Source organism: Cavia porcellus, unplaced genomic scaffold, assembly GCF_034190915.1.
Source record: "Cavia porcellus strain 051 isolate PalLab524CR breed Dunkin Hartley unplaced genomic scaffold, mCavPor4.1 scaffold_8, whole genome shotgun sequence".
NCBI lineage: Eukaryota > Metazoa > Chordata > Mammalia > Rodentia > Caviidae > Cavia > Cavia porcellus.
In genome coordinates, this window is record NW_026947491.1 from 80,167,524 (window position 1) to 80,190,505 (window position 22,982).

Below are 22,982 nucleotides of genomic sequence, written 5' to 3' on the forward strand. Positions count from 1 at the left end.
AACCGTATTAAAAATGTCTAGAAGGTGGAGGAATTTGGAAGAATTGTCTGGAACAACTTAGGTTTCCAGTTTGGGCAATGAAGTACATAATAGTGGTAGCCCCAGACGGGGAACAAGGGGCCTCGAGGAGGTAGGATTTAATTCAACGTGGTGGTTTTGTGGCATGGTAAAATAAAGATGCTTGCTGGGACAGCTGAGTTGTTTCTGGATTTATTTCTCTGAAGCTCAAGAATAGATAGAGGTCTGGCAGATACTAAATCACTTAAGATATAGGTATAGATAAGATTTCCTCCAAGAGTTTGTACATAGAAATGTTGTTGACAATGGGACCTTGGGGAATAGTAACATTTAAGAGAGCCAACTGCAGGGAAGGAGATTACATAAGTGAGAGTGGTAAATGGGGGAAAATCCAGGGACTGAGGCTCCGACAGGAAAGAGCTCCAACGAGGGGGTGGTTTATAATGTCAAGGTCACAGAAAGGTCAAGTGACATAAGGGACAGAAACAATACTCCGGGATTTTGAATTGGTATATGGTGTCGGAAACTGACTGGAACCGGTTCCCTCCAATAAAGGGGGTGAAAACTGAGTCACAGTATGAAAATTGAATGAAGGTGAAGGACTGGAGACCATGAGTTAGATGCTGGGTGCAGAAGGGAAGAGAATATGCAGCACGAAGAGAGCAGACGAAACCGTTTTAATGTTGGGGCGGAGGACTGTAATCTTACATGGAATAAACCTACAAGTGAAGAATGTATATTTGATGAGATCCAGAAAAGCAAGTCTCCTGGGTGGCAGGAGCAGGGCCTTCCTATTATAATTCTGCTGGAACTTTAGACAGCTCCAGGACAATAGGGTAACTTATATGTGTCCTTCATCAATTAATAATCTCCAGTTATAACCAATGGGAGCTTTAGGAAACAATTAATTTTCATGGCACTCTCACACAGAATAGTATCTACAGTCATGGCCTTCATAAAGTCTCCAGAGTTCCATTTTTTCCTTTACTCTTTCTTCGGATTTTATGGCTCATAAAGACTTGTTCTCCATTAATTCAACTAAAATTATGTTCAGTATCATAGATATGATGATGAACCAAACCCAGAGCCTATCTCTGAGGCATTGTAAATATGCATAGGGCTGTGTTAGTCCCTAGGTCCTTGTGACTGCTGCTGCTGCTGACAACCAGGCTGTACACTGGTGATACTGACATGTACCTTGGTCCATTTATCCATTTAGTAATGGTTACTTTAAAAAGCAACAACTTCTCCATTGTATAGTATTTTAGTGGAAGTTCCAGGAAGTAGTCCACCAGAATTCCTTTCTTGAAAACTGAATGTGTGACTACTCTGTGGTTTTGTTGCTATGACAAAATGCTTGACAAAGTCAATGCAAAAGGAGGAAAGATTTGTTTTGATACATAATTTCAGAGGGTTCAGTTCATGGTCACTTGGTCTGGTTGCTTTGGACCTTTGATGATTAGAGTACATCATGGCAGAAGCTTGTGACACTTGTGCTTATACAGTATTGGGCAGAAAGCAAAGAAAGAGGTATAAAGGCCCCAGGGCCCCAGTATCTGCTTCAAGGATATTCCCCCAGCAAACTTTCTTTATCTGACTGGGTTCCACGTCCTTAAAGGGTCTACCACTTCCCAACAGTGGTGCAGGCTGGAAATAAGTCTTTAACACAGTGGCCCGGCAGACATCCCTGAATCACAGTAAATACCAAAATACAGACCAATTCTTAATCAAAGCTGTGCTTTAACAGATGACACCTCCCTCCCACCTTTCTTTCTTAGTTTCCACTATTAACTGAAGTATTTTGGAGATAAAGATCTTGCTGTATGACATGTTTCTTTCGAGATATATTATAAGAAGGAAATGCATAATGTTTAGGGTTTGGAATATCTAGAGTCTGTCAGTAATTGGCCATGTAACTTACTAGCTAAAAGCTTACCATTTAACAGCTTCTAGATGAAGATAATAGTTGTTCTGCCTATCTCTTGGGTTTTTGATCTTTAAAAAGCAATCCCATAAGTGAAAATATTGTTTATAACTTAAAAGTGCTATGCAGATGGTTTGGGAGGGTCTCAGAATCCCAATATATACTTTGGTTCTCTTCACGCCTGAAGTTTTTCATTTAGGAAAAACAATAACCTCTCAGTTTGGCTTACAAAAATTTGAGCTGTTCTTTGCAAGAGAATGAATCCTGACGTATGTAAAATCTTTACATATCTGCAACACTGGGGGTTTGGTATGATTCAGATGAAATGTAGCAACACAAGATGGGCGTGGTGGCTCACGCCTATAATCCCAGCACTCGGGAGGCTGAGGCAGGAGGATCATTGTGAGTTCAAGACCAGCCTGGGCTACAAAGTGAGTTCAAGGCCAGCCTGAACTGCATAGAGACCCTGTCTCACAAAGACAAAAAAAAAAAAAAAAAAAGAAATGTAGCAACACAATACAATATACTAGCTCATACAGAATGCTGAGTACAGAATTTGGGCTGTCACTCAGCTCATAAGCATGGTGGGGTGGGTGACCAAATACTTGAGACATGTAGAAGTTGAGAGCCAAGATCGTCACACTCTGAGCTCACACATGGGAAGTGCCGAATCTCCTGGCCCTTACAGGAATGCTGGTGTGATGTTATTAGTAGAAAAAAGATGCTCCTCACACTATTAAGATTCAAGCTTACTATTTTTGGAAGTAAATTATGCATCAAACCATAAATGTTAAGAATTTGGTTGGTTTAGGGCAGCAGGAAAGAAGTCTGAGGAAAATGGAATCAGACGTCCTTGCCACAAATTGGCAGGCAGAGTCTTGTCCTGGTCAGCTGAGAAGGCATCATTCTCTGTGATGGACTGCTTAAGAAACCAGATACCTCTGCCACCCACGGGGATCTTTCACTGGGCATCAATGATTGACAGTACATGTAGAATGATCTGAGTTATACATTACTCTGTAATTAAAGCTTTTTTTTCCCGGCTCTTAAATTCTGTGACTTGACACATATTACTCGACCTGTTCTTGTCTACATTTCTGGGTCCCAGAAGTTGACAGTCATAACAACGACAGTCTCAGTATTTTTGAAAGAGTCTGGATCTTAGCTACTAAGCCACTCAGCATTGATTTTTTGTTAATAGCATGGCAAAACATAACCACACAAATACTTAATGAATAATAATAGCGTTTTCCCTCAGGTTGTTGATCCCATAGAAAAGCTTTGGACAGTCATATCTGTTGAATAGTAGTCACTTTAATTAAATTATACTTATCAATTTTATTTCCAGCTTTTGGGTAACTTTATCTCCTTTTATCTTGCTGAATTAAGAAAATATAAATATTTATAAAGAAAATATGATTTCCCTACAAGTCTGGTTTCTATGGAATTAAATGACAATTATGCATGTAAATGTTAGGATTTGCTGCCTATCTTCCTTCAGACATGTCAGATTTTTTTTGTGTCTTGCTTGGTTCCATGGCTCATGTAAATATTATTTATCAAGAGCTGTGTGCTTCCACAGAGATATACGCGCACCTATGTTTATATCAACACAATTTATAATAGCTAGATCTTGGAAACACACAAATGCCCATCAACCAAGGAATGAATAAAAAAGATGTGGTCTTTTTATACAATGGAGTACCACTCAGCCATAAAGAAGGATAAACTGGAGACTTCTATAGGTAAATGGATGCAACTTGAGACGATACTCACAAGTGAAATAAACCAGACACACATGGCATAAACATCGTATTGTCTCCCTACTGTGAGAAGCTGAAAGAGTAGATGAGATCCAAGACGTAACAGTAGATATTGTACAATGGAAGTAAGCTTCAAAAGGAATGAGAAATTAGGATGGAAGAATAGAGAGAAAAAGAAAGAGTAAAACAAAACAAAAAATATATATAAAAGATAGTTAAGATCATTTTACTACTAATTACTCTTAGTTTATTAAAAAGAAGTTTGTGCTAATATTGTTTGGACAATTAAATGCCAATATCTTGTACTTTGAGTAACTAAAGATAGCAATATACAATGCATTAACCATTGTTACCCTCTTATTACATTGTTTTGAAATTTTGGGGTTTTTTTTCTCTTTAAAATTAATAATAATAAAAAAAAAAGCTGTGTGCTTTATTCTTCTGAGGTCTGAAGTCAGTTTCACCGATCAAGGGTGAGTTGTGTCCGTCAGAGAGTGAAATGATTTTGATCATTTATCTCACGTGAAGAGGTGCTGCAGCCGTGATGGAGAGCAAAAGCTCTGGAATGTTACAGAGCAGGATCCGGAGGAGCTCTGCTTCACCCCAGCTCAGCTTGGACACATCACTGCCACTCTCCGATCCTGTTTTTCCCCTTTGTAAAAGGAGGGTTAATTGAACCTACTCGCTGTCGAAGTAAATAAATTATTTGGAAACAGATTAGTGGAGTCCCTTCTACAGTACCATCACAAATTACTCCTGCCTGTCACTTAAGACTGAAGGGCAGGGAAATAAAACTTGTATGGCTTTTCCGGAATCTACTCACCAGATTTGATCTCTAGATGAAATCATTATCCTGTACTGCAGGGCAACCCTGCACACACATTCCTGCTCCCAAACAGGAACGATTGATAATGTCTGGGGACATTTTTGTTTGTTCCAGCTCTTAGAGGTGAGATGAGCAAGCCACTATTAATGTCTGTTGTGTAAAGGCAGTGGGTCATTGGTTTATGAACATTCCACAGTGCACGGGTGACCCCACCGCCCTGGCCCCACCTTTCACCGAGGAAGTATCTGGTTCAAAAACATCAACAGTGCTGAGGCTGAGAAACTCTGAAGTAAATGGAAAGGAATTCTTGTAAGGATGAGTCACAGATAAATTCTGATCAAGGAACCAGTTTATCAACAGGTTATTTGTTCCCCTGTGCTCCAGGAAGACACTGTTACTGTCTTCCCTCTGTCCAGTCCTTTACAGGTCACTATATTAATTTATTTAATCCTGACAAGAACCCTAAAAAAGCAGGCTGGATTGGAATAATCCCTCACTCCTCCCCACCTCTCTCTCTCTCTCTCTCTCTCTCTCTCTCTCTCTCAGATGAGGAGTTAGGCGGAGAGGCTGACTTTCTCACAGAAACACAGATGGTAATTAAACCCAGATGTTCCGAGGCCCAAATACGGAGCTTCTGCCACTCTTCCATGCCCAAGTGTGTTTCTGTGGGGAATGCAGGAGACATTTTAGACATGGTTCCTCCCCCAAGATTCTTACTCAGTTGTTAGAGATTCACACCCGTGAGCAAGTTATTTATACCTATTGGGCTATAATAGATGCACAGAGTATTGCAATGTAGCTAACCTGAAATGAAAGGAATTTGTTTCTCCCAAAACATAGGTGGCTTTTTTAATTTTGCACATAAATGTAGCAGCTAGTCAGCAAAACAAGGGTACTACCCTTTCTTTACAATCCGTACTTTGCTAGCATATGCCACCGTGTTCCTTTCCCCGCACCAGTCCTCCTACAGAGCCCAGATGGTGCCTGGCCTGCTCTTGCAAACTTCTGATTGCCTCTACTTCTTTTTTATGCCCATCCTCTCCCAAGCACTTGAGTGTGAGGAGCTGGGATTTACTGATCCGACGTTCAACTTGAGGCCGAGATGTTAAAATATTCCAAAATGCAACTGGTTTTGATGTGCTAGCTTTGCTGTTCTCAGATTGGTGGCTATCAGCGTATCAGCACCTGCAGGTTATTTCATGAAGTTTTCTGAAGCACTAGTGACTTTTAATTCAGATTTTATGAAAGTTGCAGGAATTTATGTAAAGAAAAAAATAGACAGGAAATGCTGAGTCATTAGCTGCCTGGTAACTCTAAGAACAATGTACTTTCCTCTTTGTACATTTGTGCTGTCAAATTAGTTTGATATTATTTTGACAAATGAATAAAACTGATTCAAGCTGAAAATCACGAAGAAGTTTTCTTACCTAAACTAATAAAAAAAAGGCAAACTCTACGTAATAATTCCTTCCACAAAGGAAAGAAATAGGTTCGAGATTAATTTAGTGCATATTTATTATCTAAAAGATATCGGAAGACTCTTTAAAAAAATTTCTTCAGGAGTTCTTTGATGATGACAACATATTTTGTCTGGGTATTTCTTACACAGACACATGTAAACAGTATTAGTGCAAACATTAGCAAATGTTATATGAGTACATCAAATAATATGAAATTCAGAAGTACGTATGCTCAAAGAGTGAGGTTTTTGTTTATATGTTCCTATGTTTATCTTATTTGGGAAAATATGCCCTAATGAAAGTCTCCTAAAATGACTTGGAGAAATATAGACCCATGCTGGCTCTCTTCCTGCCTAAGGACAGGGAGGGAAGTGAAGTGTAAAACAGAATCCTTCACGATTTATTTTTACTTGGGTGGCTTTGGAAGTTACTCAAAACTTATGTACTCCATAAAAGACAGAACTGAAAGCAGCACAAGATGCCGCTTCAGCAGAAACTCCCAACTAGAAATATTTTCCAGAGTCTGCCCCCACCCCTTGTGGTGGGCTGTATAATCACCCTCAGAGCTGATCAGAAACAACATCATAGTCAAGCCAATGCGGAAGGATAGAGGTACCTAGTACTCTTTTATCTGATCATCTTTTTTTCTGTCGTTCTCCAGCTCAAAGCATTTCCACAGATTCCTATTGCTTTACAGATATGAATCCCTAAAATGTTAGATGGAGACTCTTCTAGATTTAGTCTCTGCCTAGCCCTCTGGTCTTAGCTGACACCAGCAAAAATAGGCAAGTGTGTGGGGAAATACTAACAGATGTTCCTCCAAGGGTCTGCAGAGTGACTGCTCTGTCCTAGGCACAGGACTTGGTGCAACTTACCAGTTTTAGAGCCAAAGGACAGTAGAGGGTGGAGGGAAATAGCACCAGGCAGGGTTGTAGAGACCAATGTTGGAGGCTGCTATGCCAATTTAAGGAACTCAAACTTGACAGGCATCTATGAAACATTATAAACCAAGGTTTATAGAAGGGGTTGCTTTGAAAGATGGTGATTTTTATGGGGGTAAAGGAAGCCACTACCTGGCATTTTGCATTTGAGTTGAAAACAAATGGCTTGTCAGTATAAAGAAACCAAGTAACTTTCCTTTACAGCTTTCTTATGAGAATCAGTTCACTGCATGGACAAATGCTTGATGAGAATTTATGTGGGGCCAGGCACAGTGATATTATTCATGATACAAAATAGGACAAGGTATTTGGATTCCTTTTCCATGTTGTGTACAATCTTATGGTAGACCATTAGGGAAGCAAATAAATAGAAACTCCTAAATTATACGTTAGGAAAGACACAAACAAGATGCTGAAATACAGCTGAACGTGGAGAGTTTGTACATTTGATAAATTGCAGGGAAATGCATGATTAAGGTGATGATATTTAAGCTGAGTCTCGAGAGCTGAAAAGTGACTAACCATTCCAAAGAGGAAAGATAAGCATTCCAGGAAGACAGCACAGCTGGAGGAGCAGAGAGCTCAGCAGAGCTGAATTCTATGGGGTGAGGGGTAAAACATGAAATTGCAAAGGCAAAAGCTAGAACCTATGGGGAGTTATAAATTCTGCAAAAAAGAGTTGGCTCTTGTTCTTATTTTCTCTACGAGGACAGGATGCAGTGTATTTCCAGCATGGTTACTAAGATGTCTTTTACATGTGTATTACCTGATGTAAATATACTTGCACACACATAGATTGCTTTGGGTACAATCTTAAAAGAGAATTTAAAATAGATTCAGAATGCTTACAACTAAGTTTTCTGTTACACTAAGATACTTAAAAACTTAAAGTAAGCTATTTTTCTTTTGGCTCATTGAATGAAAAAGAAAAATAAACTGTTTAATTGGTCTTCCAGGAAAAAATTATCATCTCAATCTTCTAGCTATTCAGTAGTTGCTGAGGCTACAGAAGGAAATTCTGACTTTCAGAAAAGAATTTCTGAGAAAGTTTTGGTAAAGCAATCTGAAAATTCTATCTCCTTCCTTTGAGCCACCAATCAATTTTCTCCTTCACTGTATGTTGAACTCCACAGAGAAAACAATTCAGCAGAGCAGAGCAGTGTCCTAAGTCAGGGTGGCTGATATCACTTACAGCTGAGCCACTTAGGTAAGGTTTCATTCCCTGTGGTGGAGGCAGATGTTCTTGTGATGTGACCTGAACCATTGTGATTTTGACTGTGGCAAGGTTCCAAATACAAGCTGTGGGCACAAAGAAATATTTGGGTAGATGTTACCACTCTGTCACTTAAAACTCACATTCTCTTAACTGGATTAACATATAAGATACAATGATTCCAATATCAAATCGTCATTGGAGAATGAAACTGGTTTGAAAGGTAAAGCCTGCTTGGACAAATTGAAAACCTCATTTATTTAAGTCATGAGCATGAAACACATAAAGAAAAAAGTCTCCAATTTATTACTGAACTGGAAAACAGTACTTGCCATCAGAGTTAAAACTGTGTTAATATTCAGCTAAATTTATAATCAGGCATTTAAATTAAATGAAAAAAATGATAATATGTTTGATGCTTCTTATTCATTTCTCCCAGAGTTATTTTCCTTTCTTAAAAAAAAGATATGTCTTACGCTGATAAAACTCCCTGCCCAGGTCATTTCCCTGATAATGAGATTCCTTTTTAACATTATAATGAAATTATAGCAGAGAGTAAAGCATTACAGAGTATCCTGTATTTAAGTTATATAATATGTTGGGTAGATCCCTATGAAGCCATACTTATTTAATTATAATGAGGCAACTCCTTGAAGAACACATGTTTGTGTCTCATATAACTAATTAATGAAGACTGAAATAATTGATGGTGAACGTAACAGAAGTATACCAGCAGACACTGAAGTTACCTCCTTTTTACCATTGGTCCTTTATCTGTAGTACTAATATTAATTAATTTGACCAAACTAATTATTTTGCTCTCTACACAAATGTTATACATACTGTATAAGATTTTAAAATCTCAAAATAAAGTAACAGTGGTGAATTGTTTTAGAAAATTGAACTCACTATCCAACTCTCAGTTTACAAATTATTCTCTTAAATTTTCAGAACGTTGCCTGTTTTTCATGGGTAACAAAATCATATATAATCTCAAGCTTAGTTTATCAATTTTTAAATGATAAAAGCTTTAGCTTTTATTAAACATGACAACTAAGGATTGCACTGATTGATCCTTTCAGTAATAAAATAACTGTCATTTCCATGCTTTAAAAGCTAAGTAAATTCTAAAGCTTCCCTTAGGTAGCATTACCAAGTGGCTTGCTAGGCCTGTGAACATTGCTGTAACTGCCATATTGAATAAATGTGTTTTAATAAAATCAAGTATAGAAGAAAAAGATAAAGACAAAATACATATAAAAGCTGAAGTGTTCAATGAGTTATGGACTCACCAATGGTAAACAATAAAGCTATGTTAGCTATGAAGCCGAGTGACCTCATAGCTATAAAAAATTTTGTAGCAATGACATTACAAACTGTTTTAAAAGCAAGGAGGCCATCAGTGATGACCATCATGTCCCCAAATCATGTGTTTTCTTGGATGAAATGAGCCGTTTTCTTTTCCCATTTAAAATCTTTTCTTTCTTAGCTCATTTTCTTGGTACTCTAACCACATCTTCTCATTCCAATCCCATACAGAGCAATTGGAATTGACACTTAACTAATTGAGGTCACAGAAACTTTAAGTACAGCTACTGCGCAGTTACTAGAAAAATCCATGTATCATTCCTCAGATAGTTATATATAATATAAAGGTCTTATATTTTCATTTATTGTATTAACTTGTGTTTTCCAGATTTGTCTAATTGTTAACAGAAAATCTCATTGGATTTATGCAGATAAGATTTTCCAAAAAGATCTTTCCCACTCCCTGTGTAGTAGGCTGCTTTGTTGGAAAGCAATAGGAATTTACCTTCTTTTCATTTTGAGCTAGTGTATGTTTTTCACTTTGAGGAAAATGGAACAGGCTGTAGATAGCATCAACCTTTTTGGTCTTTTGTCTCCTTTTGGATGGTCGAAAAAAAAGCTGTGTGAATTTTTGTATCTGCCTTTTATTTTCAGTACAAAGATAATGGATCAAACTTTTTCGAAGGGCCTGACTTCCCATTTTTCAAAACTGGCTGAAAATGTGAGTCAAGGAGGTTTTATATCAGTTCATTGAGTTATCTGGGGCTGCAGCAATAGCCGATGTGCTGAAAGGGAGAGCTGAGTTCACCTGATACCCTCCAAAGAGTGGCTGTGGATTTGGGGAAGACTTGAAGTTCAAACAGATGCACTTTAATCAATATTAGGTAGAAAAAAATACATAATTCTTACAGAGAAACTAGTGTGTAAGCAATGCAGATTCTTGGCCTAATATCTAAGTTTTTAATAGAAGAGTTCCAAAGCCAATTCCTACTTTTTGTTGACAAAATAAAAACCAGAACCCAAAGGCAGCACTGAAAACTTGACCTTACTACTTCAAAATCTGAGACTTTGATAATAAGCTTCATGAACTTTTGATCCTTCATAGGTCTCAAATAAACTCCAATTTAATTACAAGAGCAATTAAAACATTGACAGATACATGCTCAGTATGAATTACATATGATTTGGGAACTAACCAAAACAAACACAAGTACTGTGTACACTATCATGGTAGGTAGACTGCCTGTTAATTTTTTTCCAGATCAGTTTACATAGTGTAACTATACCTTTATTTTATCTGCCTTTAAACTCAAGTCACCCAACAGTAAAGGATCTGAACTGGTGGCACAGTCTAGATAACAGATAAGCAGAGTCATGTGGTACATGTGGAAGGGGCATTCTCTTTTTTTTAAAGAAACCTTTTAAGACAGCAACTTGACTTGAAGACATTTTTGCACATCACAAGTGTACAGTACATTTTATAGCCTGTTGATGATAAGAATAAATTATTTCAAACTGGGAAATATTTGCCTTTATAGGACAAAGATACTTTATGTATGGACAAAGTCCCTTATGGAGGGCATCTTATCACAGCATCTATTTTCATGCTCATCAAATGTACACAGCATCTAAGTTCAAGTGATGGAAGATGAGACTATATGGGCATCTGTTACAGTGACGAGGTAAGAAGAGAATGCTTTATGCCTTCAGTCCAAAGGCTTTACAGGCAGCAAGCATCTCAATACCATCGTGAACTAGGTAAGCAATTATCTGTGCTCTGCTTTTCCTTTGTGTTTCAGTATATGTAAAATAAGACTGCGGCTGCTGATTATCTCTGAATATGTATTAACTATGAATTTTAAATGTCTAAATTTGCCCAGGAGGGACCTCATCCAGTTCTGTTTTACATAATATCTTAATGAGGAATAAACCACATCTCCTCACCGTATCAGTTCTGTTGTGTCTGTTAAAGTGATTTCATCCACAAAGCAGGTGCTAAGGGAGGCATAGATCTCTTAGTATGAACATGCATGAGGACAGCTTTAGTATCCTCTCATGACCTGCTGCAAGGCGGGGAGAGGCAGCTCTTTTGGTACAAGTCAGCTCAGGTGGCTTTTCCTTGCACCTTTTTTATGGCTATCTGCCCCTGGGGTGATCGCCTAGGGAGGAGCTGGCAGAGACCAATGGATACGTAGACACAACAGTGTTTTATCTATAGTGATAGGGATGCCTGCTGTCTGGGAAGATGTTGCAGGACATAAGAAATGCTTCTAAAAACGTGTAAATGTTTGGTAAAGTTCTAAACTCAAAGGGGGAATAAGTATACAGTTTTTGTGTAATTTGTGCAGCACCGTGCAAGTCAAAAATATTGAGATAATGTCGACAATAGGAATCATGTAGAACATTGGAGGACTACATATTTTTTTGCTAGCTTGAGTTGTCTTGATATTTCTACATCTCATGCATATGGTGTATTGTTAGCTAAATGCAAATTTAATTTCACTAGAATGTCTGTATTTATTAACTGTAACACTTCTGCAAAACTTAACCTCCCTGAGTTATACTTCCCAGTTGTCTTCTTGGCTTTCAGAGAGACATGTCACAACAGCAGGCAGGTAGCATTACTCTTTTTTTCTTTAAAACCAATAGTTAAGACATTGTTGGTACACTTCTTCATGTATCTAATGCCACTGTGCATGTAATGTACTTACTTTAGAATTTAGTGCCAAGAAAAATGTTTTCATTGTATTCTTGATGCAAGAATTATGCTGCCTATTCTATTTGCTTTGTTGCCTTGACTCTCAGGAAACTTAAGCATTAATAATGGAAAGGATGATGCAGTTTTTGCATAATAATTTGTTTTCTTATTTATATAAAACAGCCAACGCATGTAGAACTTGATTTGGGATCATGTAAACTCTTGCACTCACTAACATGGACATACTGACTATGTAACTCAAAGATTGGTTGGCTATGGAAAGTGAACTGACAGGTCTTTTGGTACCAGCATGATTAACTTCTATTTGAAGAAAAACTGTAATAATAAGAATTGTGGAATTACAGTCCCATTGTTCATTGTCAGGAGGCAGAACAGTGTGCTTTGATGCAAAGAACCTTGCATTGCAATCTAGTACTGACTTGGATTTGAATTATAGCACTTTCACTTTTTACCTGTATTATTTGAGGTCCATTGCTAGTATTCTTGAATTCTGGTACTATGTGATATATGTAAAGTTTTAAAAGCAGTGCCTAGCATGAACTATTGATTACTGCCATTGTGTTAATGATAATTATTTGTTAAAACTTTTAAGATCATATTGCTTGAAACTTGAAATCACATATTTCTAAATGAGTCTGCATAATGCAAAGGAAATATTATTAACTAATGAACAGTTTCCTTTGAATGTAGATATTTTACAAATATCCCACTATAAATATTAGCACATTATTTAGACAGACTAAATAGCTTTGATTTTATCTGTATAACATGGAAGTCTGAAATGTACATGTGATTTAATTCAGAATTCAACAATGTTTTCATTTAAGAACGCTAAACCCATTATAGTGTCTCATAGAATCAAATCTTAAGAATCTAAATTGATAAAATCACATGCTTCATGAGTTATAAGTAAGTAGTATCCTAAAGTTTGTAGTTCTAAAAATACATAAACTATAGTACTGATTTTTTTTTTTTTGTACTGGGGACCAAACTCACAACTTTGTACTTGCCAGGCAGGTGCTTATGCCACTGAGCTAAACCCCTGGCCCTTATAGTACTGATTTTTATAGTTTATGTGTCTATAGGTAGACCCCTCATAATCTGACCTACATTGTCTTTTAAAACTTTGCTATAATTTGCTTGTTTGAAATTCAGAATGAGTTTTTTGCAGCAAATATATTGTCAATGCTTATTGTTTATTCTCCTTTCTAAGCCAAGCGAATCCATAGTAACAACTTGAAGTTTTGAGTTTTCAATAGAAGGAAGGAAACAATTCTCTGACAATACCTTTTTTGTTCTAAAGTTACCAAAGTATATTCAAGCATGCAGAATATTTGTAAAGAATTTTAATTAAATGTTCCCCATTATGTAATTTATAATCAAGAAAGACTGAAAAAGAAATAATTATAAAATGTATTTTGAGTGAATTTAATTATATGTAGGTATGAAGGCTACAGAGAACATCAGTAGAGATCTCAATGGAAAATTCTGGGCCCTTTTAGTGATTTCAGAAATTAAATCAATGAATATGTTTTTCAGCAGAACATGCTCCATTGAAGCTTTGTGCTGTATATTTCTGTGATCATAAGGCTGAAGAAAACACTGTATCGGTGGGTTGAATGTGTCCCTCAGAGCCACAGTGAATGTTTAGCAGAAGTGAGACTGTTGTTTGACCGGAGCCGCGGGAGACAGGAGACCAAACTCGAGCAGGATCAGCTCTCAAACTTTATTGCGTACAGCGAACCGGACCTAACAAGGTCCGCCACCCTCAACGTTGGTTCCTCTTCCGCCCGTTGGGGGCAGGAACAACCTCTTATAAGGGGAAGCAGTATCCAATCACAGAGAAGCGCCTCTAACAAGCTGATAGGCTAGCGTCACGGGTAACTGGGCAGACATGACAATTTGGCGGGCTTGTTCAGGCCGGGAAGAACCCGGAAGCAGGAAATGGGCGCCATCTCAGGCGGCTTCCCACATCTCCCCCTTTTTTATTTATTAAAATAGGATGGTCTGTGGGTCCCTCCAAGGTGTCTATGACCTTGTTGCTGTTAGACACCTAGGAGTGGGCCTACCTTGTAGGCCGAGGCACGAGAGAATGTAGAGGTCTATACCCTGCTGTGCATCACCCTGTTTTGTGCATATCCTTGCGCCAGGACCATGCTCAAGGTGAGTGGTTCATTTTTTCGCAGGGCCAGGCTTTTGTGAACCGAACCTGGATGCATATAGACATTCATTCCTGCCTTCCCCCCAACCTTTGGGGCGGATGGCACTGCAGTACCCTTGGTCTCGCATCTCAATGCCAATAATTTGACTCCGGGAGGGACCCCTGGCCTTATAGGCCATGTATATCTGAGTGGAGCCTGTCTTAGGTTGACTGGGAGGATGTCTCCCGTCTTACCCGTCATTGGCTTGCCCACTCAGCTTTTATAACTGATGTTCTGCAATGTGAAGGAGATATGCGGCGGCCTGCTGGCCTGATGGGCCACCTGCTGCCATTTGCATGGCTGCCATGGCTGTGATCTTAACCTGCTGCTGAGTTTGTATGAGGCGATCTAACAAGCATTTAATAACCACAAGCCCTACTAGGATAGCCATGGCAATTAGGATCCAAAAAGAGGTAATCGTGGGACAGAAGGAAGAGAAATGGAGGGTCGACCGGAGTTAAGCGGGTGGGTCATAATCAAGGACTGTTTGATTGATGGTGTAAACCCTGGGTGAGGCGGGCGAGGCCGCCGAAAAAGGTGCCAATGTAGGCGGGTGGTGCCAAGGACCCCAAAGATATTGTGGTGGTTCTGTGGAATCTGAGCATATCACAGGGGTGATTAATAGGAACCCACAGAATAGAAAAAACTCCAAACCAGACATTTTAGTTTGTAGATGGTCTCGGGCGCTGAGCGTCGGTCCCAGAAGGGTCGAGTTGACTTGTGTCCGCGGGCTTATCCTCCTGTGCTTTATCAGGAACTGGTGGGGAGTTTCCTGCTCGCGTCAATCTTTCTGGGACCCACAGTGGTTCGCGACCTGGTTCCTGTGGGAAAACACAAACCGCACCTCGGGTCCAGCTAATCACTGGATCCGGGCCCATCCATTGTCCTGTAAGGACATCTTTCCATCTCACCAGCCCTTTGTCGGCCGGGGACGGGTTATTGTGCTCCATGGCAGGGGAATGATTATTATGATTAAGGTTTAAAAAATTTATGGTAAAGAGTGCCAATGATATTCTTCCTTTGGGCGTTAGGCCGTGGCCACCCAATTCACGGCACAGGCGTGTCCACTCTTCTAAGGACCTATTTTTGTTAGTTCTTAGGACATCACGGCACTCCTTAGTGCACTGTTCAAAAATCAATTGTTTTATGAGAGGGTAAGCCGCCTCAGCATCTGGAAAAATCCTGTTAGCGGCCTCAAGCATGCGGGCCACAAAGTCTGAAAATGGCTCTCCCTGCCCTTGTATAATTTTTGTAAGGTGACCCGTATGTTCTCCCTTTCCAGCCAGCCGTCTCCAGGCCTGGAGGCCACAGCGGCTAATTTGTTCATAAACCTGGCGAGGGTATTGAGTTTGATCTTCCTCAAAGGCTCCTCGCCCTAATAGCATATCCCTGTTCCACTCTCTCTGGTTATTTTCCCTGTTGACTGCCGCCTGCTCTACACAGAATTCCTCATTCCAGGACTTCCAATCTAAATATTGTCCGGGGGAGAGGCAGGCGCGTGCCAGCTGGGTCCAATCTCCAGGAGTTAAAAGCAGACCTGCCAATGCCTCTAAAAGCGCCATGGTAAATGGCGCATTGGGCCCATAAGCTGAAACTGCGTCCTTGATAGCTTTAAGTTGTTTAATTTCTAAGGGCTACCGGGAATGCATGGAGACCGGAACACTCAAAGGGAAGCCGCGACCATACCCTCTGGTGGAAGGAACGTCCTCCTCCCTCCCCAGATGGGGGCGCAGAAGGCAACCCAGGAAGTAGCTCTCCCTCTAACCAGGGCGGTGCCATAGGTTGTGGTGGCAGCCCAGGGAGCAACTCCTCTTCCGGCCACGGCGGTGCAGTGGGGCCTGGCACCCTGAAAGGGGCGATCGTGGGTTGCGAACTTGCCAAAGGGCGGAAGGGCTTAAGCTCCTCCCGTAAGGCGGAGTAGCTCGGGCAGGGTGGTGTTTGGTTCCCCTTTTTATCTTCCCGAGCCCTAAGTTCCTCTTTTAACGGTGTAGGAGGGTCATGCTTAGCAAAGACGACCTCCTCTTCTGAGCCTTCCAAATCCGAATCAGAATTAGAGCCCTGAGGGTCCTCCGGAGACCCACAATCGGCAGTGGCTCCGGGCTCCTCTGAGCATTCCAATCGGGCTGTATTAGCGAAGCGAAAGCAAAACAGAGGCAAAGGGAAAAAGAAAAAAAAAAAAAAACCGGCGTCCACTCGTGTGGCGCTCAAAATCTGTTAGGTGCGTCCACCCAACCCAGGTGACCCAGTACTCACCTGTCCCGGGAACCGCTGTATCTCACGTAGCTGATCAGGGTGAAGAGAAGAGGCGCTCGCGGCCTTCCGTTGTTATTGGGCCAGGTCCTCCGTCGTACCGCAGGTGACAGCAATTGCACCTCCCGGCTGAAGAGGCACGTCGCTGAGTCTTTTACCTTTTTCTCCCCGTACGGGCCACCAGATGACCGGAGCCGCGGGAGACAGGAGACCAAACTCGAGCAGGATCAGCTCTCAAACTTTATTGCGTACAGCGAACCGGACCTAACAAGGTCCGCCACCCTCAACGTTGGTTCCTCTTCCGCCCGTTGGGGGCAGGAACAACCTCTTATAAGGGGAAGCAGTATCCAATCACAGAGAAGCGCGTCTAACAAGCTGATAGGCTAGCGTCACGGGTAACTGGGCAGACATGACAATTTGGCGGGCTTGTTCAGGCCGGGAAGAACCCAGAAGCAGGAAATGGGCGCCATCTCAGGCGGCTTCCCACAGTTGTTCAATAACCAGCACTGAAAAGAAATTATAGCATCTCTATACTCATACACCAGTGAAGATCAAGTCCGGCTGCATATGGCGGGGAAATCCAATAACATGAAGTTAAGCATGTCCGAAGAGTATTTGCCTCCCATTAAAGAAATCCAGAGCAAAGTAACCCTCGACCAACAAAGGACATTGGCTTCATAATCTTTGCTCTTCATGCATAGTGGCTTCTGTTCCTGAGTCCACCTCATGGTCCATGATGGGTTCTGGAACTTTGTCCATCCCATTGGAATGAAAAACAGCAAGAAAGTGAAAAAAAGAATGGATATGTTCCTCCTTCTAAAGGAAAATTTCAGGAAGTCTTACATAAACACCTTTAATGGCTTTCATTCCGTCAGAACTTAGTCATGTGGGTCACTTAGTTATTTCAAAAAGACTGGGCAGTGTGGTCTTTTTTGCTGTGTGGCAATGTCTCTAGCTAAAATCTAGGGTTGTATTTATTGCAAAAAGAAGGAAAGAACAAAAGTTTTTGAGCGATCGACAATCTATATAGCAACCTCAAGGAAGTTACAAAACAGAAGATGGTTGGGGGCTAGAAGGAATTACAGCACCGCTCACTAGAAGTGAAGGACCGGAAGAAAGGTACGCACGAAGAACAGTGGTCATGGCTCTTAGAATGTTTCCGTGAAGGGACAACACCTAAAGAAGACACAGGGGCGGGTCATGTACCATATACTGTCGCACGTGCTGATGCACCACGCTTTTTGTTTCTGACTGGTGCACCCGGATCTGGAAGCTCTCCCTTGACAGCTTCCCAACAAATGGAAAACTCTTAATGGCAGCTATACCTTAAATGTCGCATAAAATTAAATATTCATGAAGAGAATTTGAGGGCCTCTGGCACTGTCTGACTGTCTCTGGAGATCTAGTATCCAGGCTTGAGAAATATTGGTTTAAATCCAGAGAAAGAAACAAATATTTGTGCTCTTGACATGAAAATTATCCAGATAAAGCCCTAGGTCTACAGCCAAAATGCCAAGGTTCGAACCTTAATTTTGTTCTTTACCAGAGGCATGGTTGGGGGAAAGTAGTGAACTTTCATTTAAATTTCAGTTTCCTTGTATGCAAAATGAGGGTAGTAATAATTTCCATTTCATGAGTTTTTATAAGCGCTAAATGAAATAGTATTTAATGAAGTATTTGAACAGTGTCTGACATATAGCTTGTGGTAGTAAATACATTTTCAGAAGTTCAAATGGTTTCTCCCTCAACGCAAGCAGTAATTCTCAATATTTAATAATGGCTACTCCTGTAGCTTTATTTCCTACTCTCTTTCCCTTTGTGCTTGCTGGGAAGTAAAGACGGATCTTTCTGCTGACTCACCTTCCCTGGAGTCTTCGCCTCATGAGTTGCACCAAGGGGACCTTTGAGTTTAGCAAAGGCTCCACTCCATTCTTAGCCAATGTCTCTGTTCTTCTCTGAGTCTGCCTTGGAGAACAGAGTGGTTCATTCTATCTCTTATGAAACAGTAGGTCTAGGTTTGAATTCAGACCTTGTCACTTTTACTGCTTGTTTCCTTAACCTTTCTAAATTTTGATTTCTTAAATTGTAATATCTCATAGGATTGTGATGAGAACCAAGGAAATTGACACATACAGAGTGTTTATCATGGTTCCCTGACACATGGAAATGCACCGTAAATTGCATTCATGGTTATTGTTAGAATTAAAGATAATTAATTTCTCTTTAATAGGTAAACAGAATGGGGTGCTAGGAGTGAGCCCCAAGGAGTAGGCAGATGAAGAGCTATGACGTCAGATAACTCAGCCTCCCAAATGCCAGGCAGATGGGAATTAAGGGAGCTGGGATTAAAGGGAATTCACGGTAGGTAGGAAATGAGACAGTGAGAAGGCAGGGGAAAATCTTGATGGCCAGAGGTTCTCTACCTTATAAATATACTCTCAACTTGAATACCACATGTAAAACAAGATACACCCATGGCTACTTTTTTTCAAAAAGACATTTTGACATTTTGCAAAGATCACAACAATAATTTGGGAAAACGAAATTTAAGATCATTTCTCTCAGTGGAAAAATACAGTTGCCCATGAAGTGTAATATGAAAACTCAGTGCAGAAATAGTGAAATGTAAGAGCATGTGAAAGTAACATTTCATGGAATTTCTGGGCAGAAGTGAGAATCTCCTAAATAATAGCATATGTTAACATGGCCATAATCAATTATTTTAAAAAATAGAAAAGGTCCCGTGGCACTCATTTACCCAAACTATACTGTACATTGTTAAGAAATTCTCAGAACTGGGCTGTTTCAGGCCACAAAATGCTTTAGTTTTTTGTAATGGTTTGAGGCTCCCAGATCTTTGTGCTATGCAAGCACTGTTTTCAGGACCTAAAGCCAAATGATGGGTCTGATATGTGATACAAGATTTCCAAAATGATGCAGGATAATTTGGGATGATTAGGTGATTACAACTAGTTAACTAATATTTTTTTTCTGAAGTACAGAGGAAACTTTCTGGAAATAGATTTCTAGAAACACTCATCCTCATGACAAAGTGCTGTCACTGTGGAATTTCCATTACCCAGTGAACCTGTATACATTGTAGAGTTGGCCAAGGCAACATTTTATCATCTGATATAGACATGAACTAAATCATTTAAAGATTTTTTTGTATCATCTCCTTGAGTTATTTTTAGCAATGTTAAACTAATACAAAAGGTTTATTATTACTATTTTTCTTCAAGAAGAGATGACTTCTAAAATATTGCTTATTTTTGGTGCAGAAACAGACAAACATGCTCAGGAATCTGAACTTAAAACGACCTTCATGCCACAAAAAAATAGAACACCAAACCTATTCTTGTATTTCTTATTATGCAGTAGACAGGACAATGTTAGGATAAAACACATTGTTAAAACTGGACAGAAACAGTCTGAATAAACTGTCATAAACCTTCAATGAAGTGAAGAGGTAACAATTTTTACGAAACAATTGCTCCATTTTGGGCCAAAATTATAGTTCTGCAAAGATGTAAGGAGTTCACCAGATGGGCAGCTGCTAGAATTTGCAACCATATATATCTTTTTCTTCAGAAAGAAGGAGGCATTTGTTGCCTGACATGTTATCAGGAAAATTGTTCATTTTTATTCTTTATCTGTCACTCAAACTTGTCACTACACTTAGTGGCGATTTATCTGCACATCATTTCTACCTCCAAGTGCTGTCAGTCTGCGTGGTATTCACATGCCAGCAACACATGTCTTGATACTTCAAACACAACTTCTGGAAACAACTTCCTCTTTCTGTTATAAATCCCAACTAAGTCATTGCAAGCAGCTCTAGTCTGTGCATCCTTCTTTCTGTTCCTCATTTGTAATCAAAATAAGAACGAGTGACATTTTAGTGGAGTCCTGCTTTCTGTGATCCCTTGAGTTGAAGTATCTGCTGCAAGTTGGGATCTCCGTGCACTTCCACTGAGTTTTCTTTGGGACAAGTGGTGCAAACCAACAATTAGCAGTGGGAAGTTAAGTTTCAGATTGAGCTATAGCTCTCATCTCATAAATATTTCAAAAAACAGAGTCAATAGAAAGTACTGAGAAATAGTGAAACCAGTTTTTGCTACTTGCTTTGTCCACATTTGTGTCAAAACTCAGAAGGTGATGTCCACAGAGTAGCTGAACAATGAACTGGGAATTCCATATAATGCATGAGCTATTTCAAAGTAAAATGAAAAACCAAAAATCAAACTAAGTCCAAATAAAAAACTGAATCTATTTCTTTTTTTATCAGTAATTCACTACATGATTACCAGTAAGTTATTTAGCCTCTACAGTCCAGTAATTCCCTTGACAAAGAGACAAAAACTGGGGCTGGGGATTTAGCTCAGCGGCATAAGCGCCTGCCTTGGAAGCAGGCAGTCGTGAGTTCGATCCCCGGTACTGATAAAAAAAAAACAAAAACAAAAACAAAAAAAAAAACCAAAAAAAAAAACAAAACAAAAAAAACAAAGAGACAAAAACTAAGTTATTGCAGAGACTAACCCTACTTACTAAGATTGTTTTGGAAAGATTTTCATTAAGATTTCTTATTTAAATGTTAATAGCAATAATCCATTTTCCAAGAAAAGATCAATGGATGCCTGACAAAGATTAACACATAATTATCTGAAACAATTGTGAAGCAATCCAAAATGCATTACCTAAATGAGCAGAACAGCAAAAAAATAGCATACAGTTTTAGAATTTCCATTTCCAGAAGAAATTTTACTGTTAAGCTTATCAGACAAAAAGTGTTTTATTGGATATTACTGTAGCAATTATTTTCTAATTTCTGATTGATATATATAGTCATGTAACATAGCTAATAGGTCCAGAAAGCCTAAAATTTATCCATTGAAGAAAGAAACTCCCAAAGAATTTTATTCCATCACACTAAGTTATGGCTGCACTGTGATACTGGGAAGAGCCCTGTAATATAGATGAAGAGACTTAGGATCCAGTCCTGCCTTTTCTACTAACAAGACTCCTGACCATGCTGCACTTCAGTTTTTTATATGTAAAATGAGATGATTAGGGCAGTTAATTCCTAAGCTGTCTGCCAATTCAAACATTTTATGTAACAATTTGGAAAAAAAGGTTGTAAGTCTTAATTTTGGCAGTTGAGGGAAACATTCTGAATATAGAGAATAAATGGTTTAGAGCACATTGCATTCAGTGAAAATGACAAATATACAAATGATGGGTTTCTCAGTCTTAAAATAAAATCTGTATTCTGTGCATTGAGCAGTGAACTATACCATAAAATATCAGACAATGCTAGTAACTTGACTTTAGGATAACTATGTTTTTTGAATTAGAGTTTTCAACCTTTGCCCTATTGACTTTTTTTTGGTAGCAGGGATTGAACTCACAACCTCTTGCTTGCCAGGCAGGGACTTGTGCTACTGAGCTAAATCTGCGGTCACTATTGACATTTTGGGATGGATATTTCTTTCTTTGGGAGAGGTCTCCTGTGCATTTTGGGTTGTTCAGCAAATTCTGTGGTCTCTGTCCATCAGATCCTTGTATCGCGCTGATCTCCCAAGTTATGACAACTATAAATGTCTGCAGACATTTGTCCCCAGTTGAGAATCACCTCTCTAGTATGAACCCGCTTTCCCTGGCTTCTGGTCTTGGGTCTTGATTTGCGCCTGAGGTAACAAAGTTGTGGTACTGAAGCATGTCTTAAACGGGCACCCCCAAGACTATTCATTCAACACACAATATGGCTCTATTAACATATTCATAAAACAACAATTATTAATATTAGATATTACCATATGTTAATAAAGCTGAGTTATACAGATGATTATCCAGGCACAGCACAATTTAAGCTTGCTAAATTCAGTGTCTGCGATGCAAAATCTTGCATTCTGTGAAATGCATCATTTTTATCCTTGAAAGCTTTGATCTCTGGCTAGGGAGATAACAGCATCTATGGATCTGAAATGATGCCAGAACATTTCCAAAGTGGGCCACTGATAAGTAAGTATGAAGAAGAGAGTGAAGAATGGAGGGCAGTTAAAGGAGAGTGGGGAAGAGGCCCACTGTGGTCCTTGGAGAGGGAAGTGAAGCCAGGGCCCAGGCAGAGGACAGCCTAGGGTTTGGGGAAGCAGGCGTGCCCTGCAGCAGCGAGTGTTCAGAAAGAGGGAGGAACCTATGGAGATTGTAGGGCCAGAATGGGAGAAATAAGTTCTGGGTCTCTATGGGACAGCCGGGTGACTGTAATGAATCATAATGCACTGTATACTTAAAAGTGCTAAGAGAGTAGATCTGAAGTGCACTCCCCATAAAAAGCTGATGTGAATGTGACAAGGTATGCT